General features: G+C 44.3%; 1 protein-coding gene across 4 annotated transcripts in view; it reads right to left on the bottom strand.

The window, feature by feature from the left end:
- The window catches only part of LOC102941286 (synuclein alpha interacting protein), a 106,279-nt gene extending 93,351 nt beyond the window's left edge, over positions 1 to 12,928 (bottom strand). For 2 of the 4 annotated variants that reach the window (XM_043547306.1, XM_043547308.1), the window contains exon 1: positions 12,143 to 12,346. The gene's annotated coding sequence lies outside the window, so the exon portion shown is untranslated. Of the gene's footprint in view, positions 1 to 12,133; positions 12,376 to 12,792 lie in introns of those variants that run through there. The other 2 variants (XM_037901614.2, XM_043547307.1) reach the window with 2 other exon arrangements.
- Positions 12,929 to 13,405: the final 477 nt, after the last annotated feature.

Here is a 13,405-nt window from a genome sequence, read left to right as displayed (position 1 = left end):
CAGTTTGTTTACCTGCCGCGTCCACAGGTTCGGCCCATCGCGGCTCCTACTGGCCGCGGTTCGCCGCTGCAAGCCAATGGGGGCCGCAGGAAGCGGCACGGGGTGAACTGCGGTCAGTGGGAGCCGTGATGGGCTGAATCTGTGGACTCTGCAGGTAAACAAACCGGCCTGGCCCGCCTGGGGCTTTCCCTGAACAAGCGGCATCCCAAGTTTGGGAAACACTGCTTTAGAGAATCTCAAAACAATTATATTTTTTAAAAATTTCATTAGAAGAACTTTGTCTAGATTTTGAAGCCAAACACTAGAAAGTTAGGAAATGGCTGAATTCATGTTGCCCGTGCTTTCTTAATTTAGCCCCCTGTGCATATGCAGTAAGATACAGTCTTAATTACACATCACATGCTATTTTTCCACAGGACCTCTGCCTCATTCAGTGCACAAGCAGGCGAGTACTCAGGGAACAGGGCCACTATTCAGAAATGTTTCTCCTCATCCTTCAAGTAGTAGCCCCTGCCTCATTTACTGCACCCAATCCAGTATTTCTGCAGCAATGAACGCAAAATGATTCACTTCCTCATTGCCTTTATTAGTGTCCTCACTATAATATCTGAACACCTTACAAGCATTAATGAATTTATTTCCACTACGAAATAAAAGGGGATTATAACTCTCATTTTACAAATGGGGAAACGGAGACAAAGAGACAAAGGAATCACTGTCAGACACAGCTCAGAACTCAGGACATCATGACTCCCAATCTTCTGCCCATATCTTCAGACATGCACTTAACCACTACCAGAGATACTGGGCACCCACTGACTTCAGATGCATGCTCAGCAACACTTCTATATATTAGGCCCCAAATGACTCAACCTGGGCACTCAGAAAGTGAAGGACACACAATTAGCCACCTGCCAAAATTCTGGCTTAAGTTACTTGTTCAGCATTACATAGGGAGACTGTAAGAGAAGCATGGATAGAACTGAGCAGTCCCATGTGGTATTTGCCTGTCTTAACCACTCCTTCTCTTCCTACAGCCCCCTGCCTTACAATCCAAACACTTTCTAATTTAGAGGACAAATGAGGCAAGGATCCTACATAAGAACAGCCATACTGGGTCAGACCAATGGTCCATCTGGCCCAGTATCCTGTCTTCCAACAGTGGCCAATGCCAGATGCTTCTGAGGGAATGAACAGAACAGGTAATTATCAAGTGATCCATCCCCCGTCGTCCATCCCAGTTTCTGACAAACAGAGGCTAGGGACACTTCAGAGCATGGTTTTGCATGCCTGCCCATCCTGGCTACGAGCCATTAATGGACCTATCTTCCATGAACTTATCTAGTTCCTTTTTTAACTCTGTTATAGTCTTGGCCTTCACAACATCCTCTGGCAGAGTTCCACAGGTTGACTATGCATTGTGTGAGGAAATACTTCCGTTTGTTTGTTTTAAACCTGCTGCCTATTAATTTCATTTGTGACCCTTAGCTCTTGTGTTATGAGAAGGAGTAAATAACTCTTCCTTATTTACTTTCTCCACACCAGTCATGATTTTATAGACCTCTATCATATCCCCCTGTTAGTCATCTCTTTTCCAAGCTGAAAAGCCCCAGTCTTATTAATCTTTCCTCGTATGGAAGCTGTTCCATATCCCTAATCATTTTTGTGGCCCTTTTCTGTACCTTTTCCTATTCCAATATATCTTTTTTGAGATAGGGCAACCAGATCTGCATACAGTATTCAAGATGTGAGCATACTATGGATTTATATAGAGGCAATATGATATTTTCTGTCTTATTATCTATCCCCTTCCTAACGATTCCCAACATTCTGTTAGCTTTTTTGATCGCTGTTGCACATTGAGTGACTATTTTCAGAGAACTCTCCACAATGACTCCAAGATCTCTTTCTTGAGTGGTAACAGCTTATTTAGACCTTATCCTTTTATATATATTATTGGGCTATGTTTTCCAATGTGCATTACTTTGCATTTATCAACATGAAATTTAATCTGCCACTTTGTTGCCCAGTCACCCAGTTTTGAGAGATCCTTTTGTAGCTCTTCACAGTCTGCCTGGGACTTAACTATCTCGAGTAGCTTTGTATCATCTGAGAATTCTGCCACCTCACTGTGTACCCCTTTTCCCAGATCATTTATGAATATTTTGAACAGTACTGGTCCCACTACAGACCTCCTGGGGGATACCACTATCTACCCTTCTCCATTCTGAAAACTGACCATTTATTTCTACTCCTTGTTTCTATCTTTTAACCAGTTACTGATCCGTGAGAGGACCATCCTTTTTATCCCATGACAGCTTACAATTTTGTCCACCACCCAACCCTGATTCATTATAGGAGCATTGTGCATTCTGTGCACTGAAAGAGGCACATTGAAGACTGTATCACAATGTATACACACAATGGGTATGAATTATGGGACCACAGGCTTAATTCTGGCATTTCCTATCTTTCCAGTATTTGACTTTGTAACCTAAATGACAATACTTTAAAAATTCTGTATGTGATTTCCTAGTTTTTTTTTTTTTTAAAGAAAAAGGTAAAAAAAAAAAAAATCCAACTGTAACAGTTCCATGTATAAAATTTGTTCCCTTAAGCTGAGCATGACTTGAAATATAGGACTAACTATGTTAGCTGGCAGCAAAAGGCCATTCCCCCGGGTGCGGGGTGGAATGGGTTGCTGAGGTGACTTGCTGAGTCTGGGAGGGGAGCCTGGCCTGGCCCTCTCTCTTCCCTTGTTCCAGGAAGTGGGGGAGCTTCTTACCCACCTAGCACCTCCAGAGGGAAAGATTGCTGGGGGGGGGGGGGGGGGGCAGTGCAGTTCTTTCTCCTCCACTCTATCTTATTTGTCTAGGGTATTTACATGATCCCCATTACTATAGAATATGTGAGTATCTGACAATCTTCAGTGCATTTATCCTCACAACACTCCTATGAGGAAGAGGAATGCTATATCTCTATTTTACAAATGGGGAATAGAGGTACAAAGAGAGAGGCTGAGGGCCAGATTTAAAAAAGAGTTTAGGCACCTAAAGATGCAGATAGATGTTCAGTGGCCTAACCTACTTAGGCACTATTGAAAATCCCACTAGATGCCTTCTATACATTTAGGCACCTAAATGCCTTTGTAAATCTAGACATAAGAGATTTGACCAAGATCACAAAGGAAATCTGTGGTAGAGCAGTAAACTGAATGTAGGTCCACAAAATACCAGGCTGTTGCTCTAACTATGGACCACCGCCAACTCTTTCCAACTTCTTCCTGCGGAGACTGTCTTGCTTCCAGGGATCTCAGTGCAGCGTGTGCTGCTGGTGCTGCAAGGGCCCGGCCTTTCATTACAATGTTCATATTCAGTTATTATTTTTACATGCTGCCAAAATTTTGCTGACAATGCAACTGAAAGAAAACAGCAATTTTCAAAAGTTTATACATCAGCCAAAATTGAATGGAATTTCATGGGCCAAAGAAGGACTTTGTTCATGAGACATATTTCATGGACCAAAGAAAGATCTCAGTGCCATGTTAATGCTGAATTTCAATGATCCAAACTGCAAACAATGGAAGTGACAGAGCTTCTCAAGACAGTATTGCAAGAGTCATTTCTAATGGAAAGTGTTAGACAACTAAGTGTTAGGTCTCTATCAGCTCCCCACATTAGAAACAGATGTTGCTATTAGCACCCTTTATAATGAGTAAATTCAGTACACTGGTCAGGTTTTCTCCATTTTACTAATGGGTAAACTGAGGCAGAAAGACTTCCTTAAAATCAGTCAGAGCCAGCATTAGGAATTCCTTGCTCCTAGTTAATCCACTAAACAGTGCTGCTATTTTTCCTTGAGCAGCAGGTAATGGAAGCAATAAGGTAACATTTTTACAATCGCCTTTCTTTTTTTTTTTTTTTTTAACCACAGCTGCAATTTGAGGAAGAATGGGGGAAAATAATGAATTTATTTCTATTTAGTCATTTATCTAAAGAGAATATTTTTATCTTGGCATATAAACAAGCTGCGACATTTCACCAGCCTGAAAAGCTCAGCTTCACCTTCTGTCACCAAAGCATGTGTTATTTCACAGAAACACATCTTGTTGCATCCTATTTCTTAATTTTTGATTTATCACCATAGTTTTTGCATAATATATTTTTGTGGCTCATGGAACATTTACACAAGCTCACTTTTTTTCTGTTTCATCCTCATCCTTAGAAACTATGGTTTCTGCCTTAACTTTCTTAAATTACATTTGGCGGTCTTTTTATGGGAGGAAGGGCAAACATATTTCCATTACAAATACTTCCATATTAAATTTTGGTGTATGACCTATTAATGTCAAATATTATAGCCATAAAGAAGTGTCTTAAACAGCAGCATATCGAAATACCATATTTTTGAAAAAAAATTCCAGCACTAAGAATATGGTACACTTTAACAACAGAGAATTTGACTGACAACAAAAAAAAAACAAGTCAGCTCTTTATAATGTGGGTCTCTTTCCTGATATATACAAAAAAGATAAACATTTCTATAAAATGAGATAAATACAGGTTCTTTCAGTATAGTTGAAGTCACTACTTTAGTCAAGACCATGTGTTTATGTTCCCTCATAAATAGTGATATAATTGCCCTTTTTGAAACTGCTGCATAATTGTACTCCAGGTTCTAAACTTTTATATAAAAAAATCTCTACCCCTTATGGTTTTGAAGAAAAATTTCCATACAGGAACCAAATGTACACTGATGCAGTTTTCAAAGGCTACAGGGAACATGACACAATAATACTTAGTCCTTGTCTACACTGCCACTTTACAGTGCTGCAACTTTCTTGCTCAGGGGTGTGAAAAAATACCCCCCTGAGTGCTGCAAGTTTCCCAGCGTGGTAGCTACTCCCCTCATGGAGGTGGGTTTTTTTATAGCGCTGGGAGAGCTGGTGCCACGACTACACGGCAGTGCTTTAATGTTGCTAGTGAAGACATGCCTTAAGAGAGGTGTCAAACGTTCCCATTCTCAGCTTCATGGGGTGTTAATTCATGAGCCTAAATGATAATGTAAGCAACCACACGAGTACTAACTACTGCAATGCCGATAATTTCAGTAGAAACCTCAAACTATCAGTAACATGCTTATCCATCCCTGTTGGATGCCGTGGCAGAGCCTGGAATGGTATACTGTGGGGCAGCTGCTGAATTCGTGACCTCTCACTCCAAACTTATTTTTGCATTGGCCTAAAACTGGAAAGAAAAAAAGAGCTACCCAAAGCCTCTCATGCATCATAGGTACCAAAACCCATCTCTCATGCCCCCTTGAAAAACCTCAAAACCAAAAACCTCAACAGTTGTCCCAGTCTACAATGCCTCCCCCACACCCAAAGCTTTATTTAATAACTAATACCAACTATTTTTTTAATTTACCTGAATTTGCCACAGACTTTTTTTAGTTCCCCCCACCAAAGAATCCCATAATCCAGAAACCACTACTACTCTAGTGCTTTGCTGAACAAAGACACGTGTGTTTAAGTGCTTTGCTGAATCACAGCCAAAATGCACACCAAAGGTGCAGTGCTCAAGCATGCTTGTCTAACTTAGACGCATGTTCAAAAGTGAACTGCAGGTGCACAGAAGCCCTTGTCTCAGTTCATACTCCCTGGTAAATGGTTAGGGGAGACCTCTCATAGCACTACTAAGGTCCACAGAAGCGGTTTGGAGAAGAGAAACACCATGGAGCTTGGAGGATGGTTTGAAGGGGCCCCTAGAGTAAGAGGAGCCACTGATTTTAAATGAAATGATCAGAGATGTAGATAGACTGCAGGTCAATTTATCCACAAATTGGGTACAACATGGGAAATCACAGTATAAATTTCAATATACTATTTACTAATATGCTAAGACCCTCAGGAACTACTTCTCGGTGGTGAATTGGTAGTTCATTATTTATGCCTATGATTTATGCCTTTGATTTATTGTAATGAGAATACCAGTTTCAAGGTGCCAATTTTGATGTGAAAAGCTATCTGCTTAGAATTAAACTGACAGCACCAATGTTTTTCACGATGGCTACTGAACGTTTATGAGACAACTCCTACGTTTGGTCACAATGGACAAAAGCCAGATTTATACTGATGACCAACAGATATAAGGCTTAGTAGTCTCATACTAATCCTTGAGATGGTCAGACCCCTGAAGATCTTATTTTCAAGAATCTTTTCATTAAAATTTTTTGTCAACAGAGCCATCTTGCTTCCAGAAATTAATAAATAACATCAACAAATTAGCAAAAGTACAGCTTGACAGACTAACATTAAACAAACAGAAGCATATGCACAGCCTCTTATCCTCCGTGTTTGTCACAGAGATCACAGAAGTCATAGATTCTGTGACCTCTGTGACTTCTACAGTGGCCAGTGCGCCTGGCCTGGAGGCCACCTGAGCAGCTCGGGCAGCTGGTGGGCCAGACGCACCGGCCGCTGCTGGAGCAGTCTTGGGTCCCCCAATCCCGCTCCCCAGCAGCAGGAGTTTGGGTGGGCGGGGGGGGGGGGGGGGGGGGGCGCTCAGGGCTGGGATGTGGAGCAGTGCTTATCTGGTGGGAGCTCCCTGGAAGGGTGACCGGAACTCCCCTCCCTCAGCTCCTAGCTCCATGTGCTGCCTCTGCTGCCGCAGCTCCCATTGGCCGCGTTCCCAGCCACTGGGAGCTGCAGAACTGGGGCTCGTGGTGGAGACGAGGCAGCACATGGAGCTAGGGTCGCCACTTCCCGGGAGCCGGGTAGGGAGCCTGCCCCAGCTCCACCAGCACCCTCCTGGGTTGCACCTCCCCCCCAGCACCCACAGCGCCCCCATGGGCCATGCCCCCCCAGCACCTCCAGGGCCACCCTTCCAAACCCCCTCCCCCCAAGTTTTAGTCAGGGGTATTTTAGTAAAAGTCATGGACAGGTCACAGGCCATGAACTTTTGTTTACTGCCTGCTACTTGTCCATGACTTTTAGTAAAAACACCTGCGACTAAAACGTACCCTTACCTATAATGTATGAACTGCTCCATATACATTTTTAACAGTATATCATACATGGATGCAGCAAGCAAAAACTGGTTTGCAAAATAAATGGATTTAGAGATTACTGAAGATAAGACTTCTAGTATGGGGCAATTACAAAGGTAGTCCAATTTGTGGGGCTAGCCACTTTGCCAGTGTCTTTCTAATAGCCAGAATCTTAAATCATCAATTATCTTCATCGTATTTATATTTTAAAAGTCAGTTCCCCTTTTCCTAAGGATCACTTAATATGCTGTGCACAGATAACAAAAAGTATACATGAGAAAAAAAATTAACAACCATCATGTAGCTTATGTCAAGCTAATTACTTTAGTCAAACATTTCATCATGATGCTATATAACACAAGCCTTATACAATAGGATACTCAATAGCTGATTCTCTCTTCCTTCTTCTTCTTCTAATGAACTGCCAGCATGTTTCCCTGTTATACTGTCTCTGTTGATTGACTCCTATTATCGAACACCTATTAATTCAAACATATCGAGCTCTAACCAAGAAGTCCAGGTTATCGCAATTCTACTGTAGCTAGGCGAAAACATGCACCACGTTCAAAGATACAGTATAAACTCAAATTTGTTTTTTTACTAGCGATTGTAAAATGCATTTACATCTCATTTTAAATCTGTTTTAAGTCAAAATAAACCAAATAATGGTGTTAAGCATACATCCATTTCCTGATCATTCCTTTTTGTAACAAAAGAACAGTTTTTGCCCATGTCCTAGCAACAAGCACAAATATTATATTGTATCCAATGCTCAAAACATGAGTTTCCAAAATGATAGGTTAGTACTCAGCTTAATTAAAGAATATGCTTTAAGAACAATATCTGAATGTACAACAGCAGCAATAATAGCATTTGATTAAAGTTAGTGTTTAGAATAACAATTTTTCCCCTTTATACAGATAAAGAGAAAAGGCCAACAGTCTAGCATGCACAAGAAAACATGCAAGGGGGGGGGGGGAAATATTGATAAAGGAACAGTTTAGAATAACCTATTTACATCTTAAAATTAAATATAGAAAAATACAAAATGCTGTTAAAAGCACAATAGTGTTGTTTACAAAACTATTTTGAACACAAATTTGGTGCATTTACGTACTTCTTAAACTGTTCTTTAAAAAACAAGAATAAGACCTGTGCATAGCAAAGGATGATCTCCATACTGACCAACCTGTGAAAGTTGAAATGCATAAATCAGCTATTTTTGGTAACTGTAGCTTCTTAATATTGTATATCACTGGTAACTTTACACTTGAAGATGAAATTACAAGACAGATAAACAGCTGTTGGAATTTCTACCAGACTATTTATGTGCCTGTTTCTCCCCACCAGCAAAGAACTCCTCTGTGACACCTGGATCAATAATGTATCTGATGCATGTATCCTATTTTAATAGTGATAACAGTCCTGTTGTTGCAGGACTATTTCCTTGTGTTTTTAATGATGCACCTGCTCCACGTGAACCATCCCTCACCCCTTTGACAAAGAAATACCTTGTATCTGGCAAAACACCAACACCACCACTGCCCGGCTCCAAGCTCCCTTTACTATGACATTCTACTTGTTTTCACACTTCATCCAAGCTACAACACTTCTCAAATACTTTTTGACATATTTTTCATCTTGACAGTGAAAATGATTATTTCATACAGTGTTAAATACTTAAGTATTCTGGATTATATACAGCAAAGAGTTGACAACTCTGGTTCATTATAAAGACTTTATTAAAATAACTACATGCCAGCAAGCCTCTATTTCAGGTCTGAGTAAAAATCAAAGGGCTAGATTGTGCTTAGCTAACGCAGTCACAGAGAGAACCAAGGTTCTTCCCTCCCTGTATGCTACCATGTTAGTGCCTCCTGGATCACTGCTCCTGATGCTCAGTGAATCACCCAAAATGTTCCTTTCTCTGGAGCAAGTGGGGGGATGGGCAGAAAACCGAGCCATTGCTCCACTACACCCACTTAATACTGACCAGAAGATCTGTTTAGAAGCATGAGGGGGTATGCTGCATCTCATAAAAGCGTGTTGCAAATTAGTTCTCCTCAAAGTACACAAAAGGAACCACAGCAAGCACTGTCCCACTAAAAGGCGCCTCTCTCAAGCACACTGCCTCCCACTGGTCCACTTGATGGGGTGCACCTACATACCACTCCTTACACCAGAGGTGCGCAAACTACGGCCCGCGGGCCACGTCCAGCCCACAGGACCGTCCTGCCCGGCCCTTGAGCTCCCCTCCCGTTCTGTCCCCTCTCCCCCGCAGCCAGCGCTCTGGCCCGCTGCTCCCGCCGGGTAGCACGGCAGCAAGTTCCTGCCGCTCTGAGTGGCACGGTAAAAGGCAGGGAGCGGGGGGGGGGGGCGGAGGGGTGGGTTGGATAAGGGGCAGGAGGTTCCGGGGGGGGCAGTCAGGGGACAGGGGGTGGTTGGATGTAGCGGGGCGATCAGGGGATGGGGAGCAGGTGGGGTTGGATAGGGGGTGGGGTCCCAGGAGGTGGTTAGGGGTGGGGGTCCCAGAAGGGGGTGGTTAGGGGACAAGGAGCAGGGGGGTTGGGTGGGTTGGGGGTTCTGAGGGGGCAGGCAGTGGGGGGAACTGGGAGTGGGCAGGTAGGGGGCAGGGCCGGGCTGTTTGGGGAGACACAGCCTTCCCTACCCGGCCCTCCATACAGTTTTGCAACCCCGATGTGGCCCTCTGTGCAAAAAGTTTGCCCACCCCTGTCTTAGACAGAGCTTTCTGTACCTTAAAGGCAAAATGTAGCCCAAAAGAAGCTAGGTCATACTCTCATGATTTTTCCCCATTTCAGGAGAATCACTATCAAACAGCAGACTCTGTTGTACAATTATTTCAAATGAGAGCATTACCTAACATCTAACTTACTTGCCACAAACCCACTCATTTACGAAGGCATCTAGCAGGATATTCTCTGTGAGGGTCACTCAGCTTTGGATCTCGCCCTCCACCATTCCCTCATTCTGAACAGTTAGACTTCATAAACCTTCAGGGCATGCTGCAAAGCACATCTGCTTTCCCTAGCTCAAAGACGCAGGGAAGATTTACATGGCAATTCATAAAGATCTGAAATATGTTTTTAGTTGCTGGGCTCTGACCGAGTTAATGATTGGGCAAAGAGGAGTAGCCTGTTTGTATAGCTCTATTACAAATGGCATTTTTCTAACTAAAAAGGCTAATAATGAAAAAAAATATTTTCTCTATACTTTGGGTTAAATAATGCTCAGTGCTCAACCTATTTACTCAAGTAGTCCTACTGACTTGACTTAGATCCTATAAAAGTTTGCTATTGGACCTCGTGCCATTGGACTGACCAGAGAAATCGACGTTTGCAGGATCATGCCTAACTGCACCAAGTGGAATTATTTTTATTTTCCAATTGGAGGATCTGATCCTGCTCCCATGGACTTCAAAGGAAGTAAGAGACAGTACCTGCCAACCCTAATGTTTAAAAATCATGAGTCAGGCCCTTCAAAAATCATGGCTTAAAAATCATGAGATTTTAAAGACTAATAAAATGTGGGTTGTTTTTATTTGCCTTCTGTTTTTTTGGAATCTTTAGGGTGCACTGGGATCATATTTCCAAGCTTTTCTCTGCAACCATAAGGCTAGAAACTTAGGGCTTTGTACATGGTGGGGTAATATGCACTACAAGGGTGTGATTTCTGATTTCTACAGTGCACTAATGTGATGCACATTAACTGATCTATGCACACCCTTATAGTGCACATTACCTGCCTCTGTTGCCAAGCCCTAACTCTCTATGTAAAAAATAAATAAATAAATAAAGCTCACAATCAATTGTCTCCATGTGCTGAGGCTTCAAGTCAAACATCAAATATGAGCTGGCAACTCTGAAATCAAGCGTTAGTATATTTCAGAGCTAATTTATATGCTAAGAGCCTGACCCTGCAGCCCTTACTCATCCAAGTTGTTTTTACTGGTACAAGGACTCCCATTGATATCAGCTTGAGTAAACAGTTTGTAAATTTCAACCCTGTATTATTAGAGTAGCCTTGGATTAATTTAACTGTAATCTAAGATGCAGTCCTTCTATCAGATAGACCTGTAGTTACTGTTCTTAGAACTAAATAAATGCAGTTTCTACTAATATTTCGTTATGGTATAAAAACAGCAAACTTTTCTTAAATTTTCTTTTAACTATCAATATGTACCAGTAAAATATGTACAGTGTTTAAAACCATTTTCCCATAAGGGATGTCTGGGCTGAGAACAGAACACAAATAAATTTGCATTGGCTTCAAATTTCATAGAAAATGATTTTTACAGTGGCACTTTGGTGAACTGACACCGTGTATATGCTTTAGCTCTAATTAAATCCCTCAGATAAAACCCTAATTTCATCTGGAAAACACAACCCTGGGCTGGCTCCACTTTATAGGGGAGAGAAGAGGCTCTTCATTTCTGCTGTCAGAGGGGTAGCCGTGTTAGTCTGGATCTGTAAAAGCAGCAAAGAGTCCTGTGGCAGCTTATAGAACAGACAGACGTACTGGAGCGTAAGCTTTCGTGGGTGAATACCCACTTCTTCAGATGCATCTGAAGAAGTGGGTATTCACCCACGAAAGCTTACGCTCCAGTACGTCTGTTAGTCTATAAGCTGCCACAAGACTCTTTGCTGCTTTATTTCTGCTGTCATTGTCTTTCTTTACAGAGCTGGGTGCTATTCTTCCTTGATTGATACCTGTCAATCATATGCTGATAAGAAGTACAGGGCTCTGTTTCTTGTTTTAAAAGGGAAACAACAGGAGCATTCCTCCTTTTTCACCAGCTATTCACAGGCAAGCCAAAATACCACAGGAACAGACTATTATATTTCAGGATTTAGTTCAAGGAACACTGAAAATTGTCAACAATAGTTATTTCTGAAACCGATTTCTTCTCCGCAAGCAGAGTTCAGCAAAGAATGCTAGCATTTCCTGTGGAAACTGTGTGGCTGCCAGTAACGTCCTCCTAATTTTTCTTCTCCCTTTTCATTGTTTTGTTTTGTGTTTAAAATAAACACAGCCTGGCATTTCGACAACAGCCACAATAACCCTTTACCTCACTTACCACCTGCAGATGAAAGTCATCAGGAGAGGAAAGCAAAGGAGCCACATTTCAGCAAGCAGCAAAACCAAAGCACACTGTAACCCAGCAAGAGAGGTGGCTGAGGATGTCCAAGTCCTGAATACTGGATTTCGGGGGGGTAGCAGGCACTTCCCACACTATTCTATTGTGTATTGGTTTCACCCCACCCGCCACCTCTCCCTGTATGTGATGCTGCCTTTTTTCCGTGCCCGTTTTTCACGAAGTGGCTCGTTGAAAGGAAGACACAATAAGCGGCAATACTAGACAGGATGCCAGCCAAGGGAGTGGGGGGAGGAACATCGATGCCCCATAAGGTAGCGGTGGAAGCTGCTGCCTCTTGTGTGTCAACCATCTCCCTGCTAAAACAACCCCTTGGCTGCAGCGTTACTATAGAGACACCGGGTCTGTCCTAACCCCTGGCCGCCGAGGCGCTGTTCTCCCGGAGACAAACAGCGCCGTGCCCTGCCTGGGCTGCCAGAAGGGATGCGATGCCCGGAATCCGCCTCGCCGTGCACCGCGGCGAGGGAAGGGGGGTGGGGCCCCCGTAATGCAAACTTGGAGCCGCAGCCTCCGCTGCCCCCTTCCCCGGGGCTCTGGCTGGCCCAGGCTCGAGGGAACTTTCGCTCACTCACCCCGGGGCTCTGCCGGCCACAGTGCTGCTGCTGCTCCGCGGGGCCGGGCTCGCGCCGCTCCTGCCGCCGCTCGGACTCCGGCAGAACGCGGCCCGGGCGAGCTCGGGGACGCTGCCGCCCGCTGCTTGCGTCACAGTCACGCCGCGGCCATTCCCCACGCCGGGAATTCGGGGGGCTGGGGAGAGCCGCCACGTGATGAGCAGGCGAGGCGCCGCCGGGCGGGAAGAAGGGGAAGGGGGGGAGTCAGGCAGGGCGGAGGCGCGTGAGGCTGCCCGCCGCGAGCTCCCCGCCCACTCCCCTGCCGCCCGCAGCCCCGCCAGCTGCCCATCCCGCCCGCGCTCGGCCCGTCCTCGCCTTTCCGCCCGCTCCCCTGCGCCCTCGCCTCCCGCGAGCTTCCCCACGCGCACGCTCGTGCTTCTTGCACTTTCTCCCCCCCCACGGGACAGAGACCCCGGCTGCAGCTCGGGGCGCCCCGTTCCTACTCCGTCCCCGACGCCGGGGCCGTGCGGCTCCGCTGCCCCTGGGCATGGGGCTGAAACCGGACAACGCCAGGAGGGGGTGCCGGGCGTTGTATCCTTCACACACACACACACACACACACACACACCGGAAT

This window comes from Chelonia mydas, chromosome 5 (assembly GCF_015237465.2).
Source record: "Chelonia mydas isolate rCheMyd1 chromosome 5, rCheMyd1.pri.v2, whole genome shotgun sequence".
NCBI lineage: Eukaryota > Metazoa > Chordata > Testudines > Cheloniidae > Chelonia > Chelonia mydas.
The sequence above is the reverse complement of the archived record's forward strand: the minus strand, read 5'-3'. Positions and strand labels throughout refer to the sequence as shown.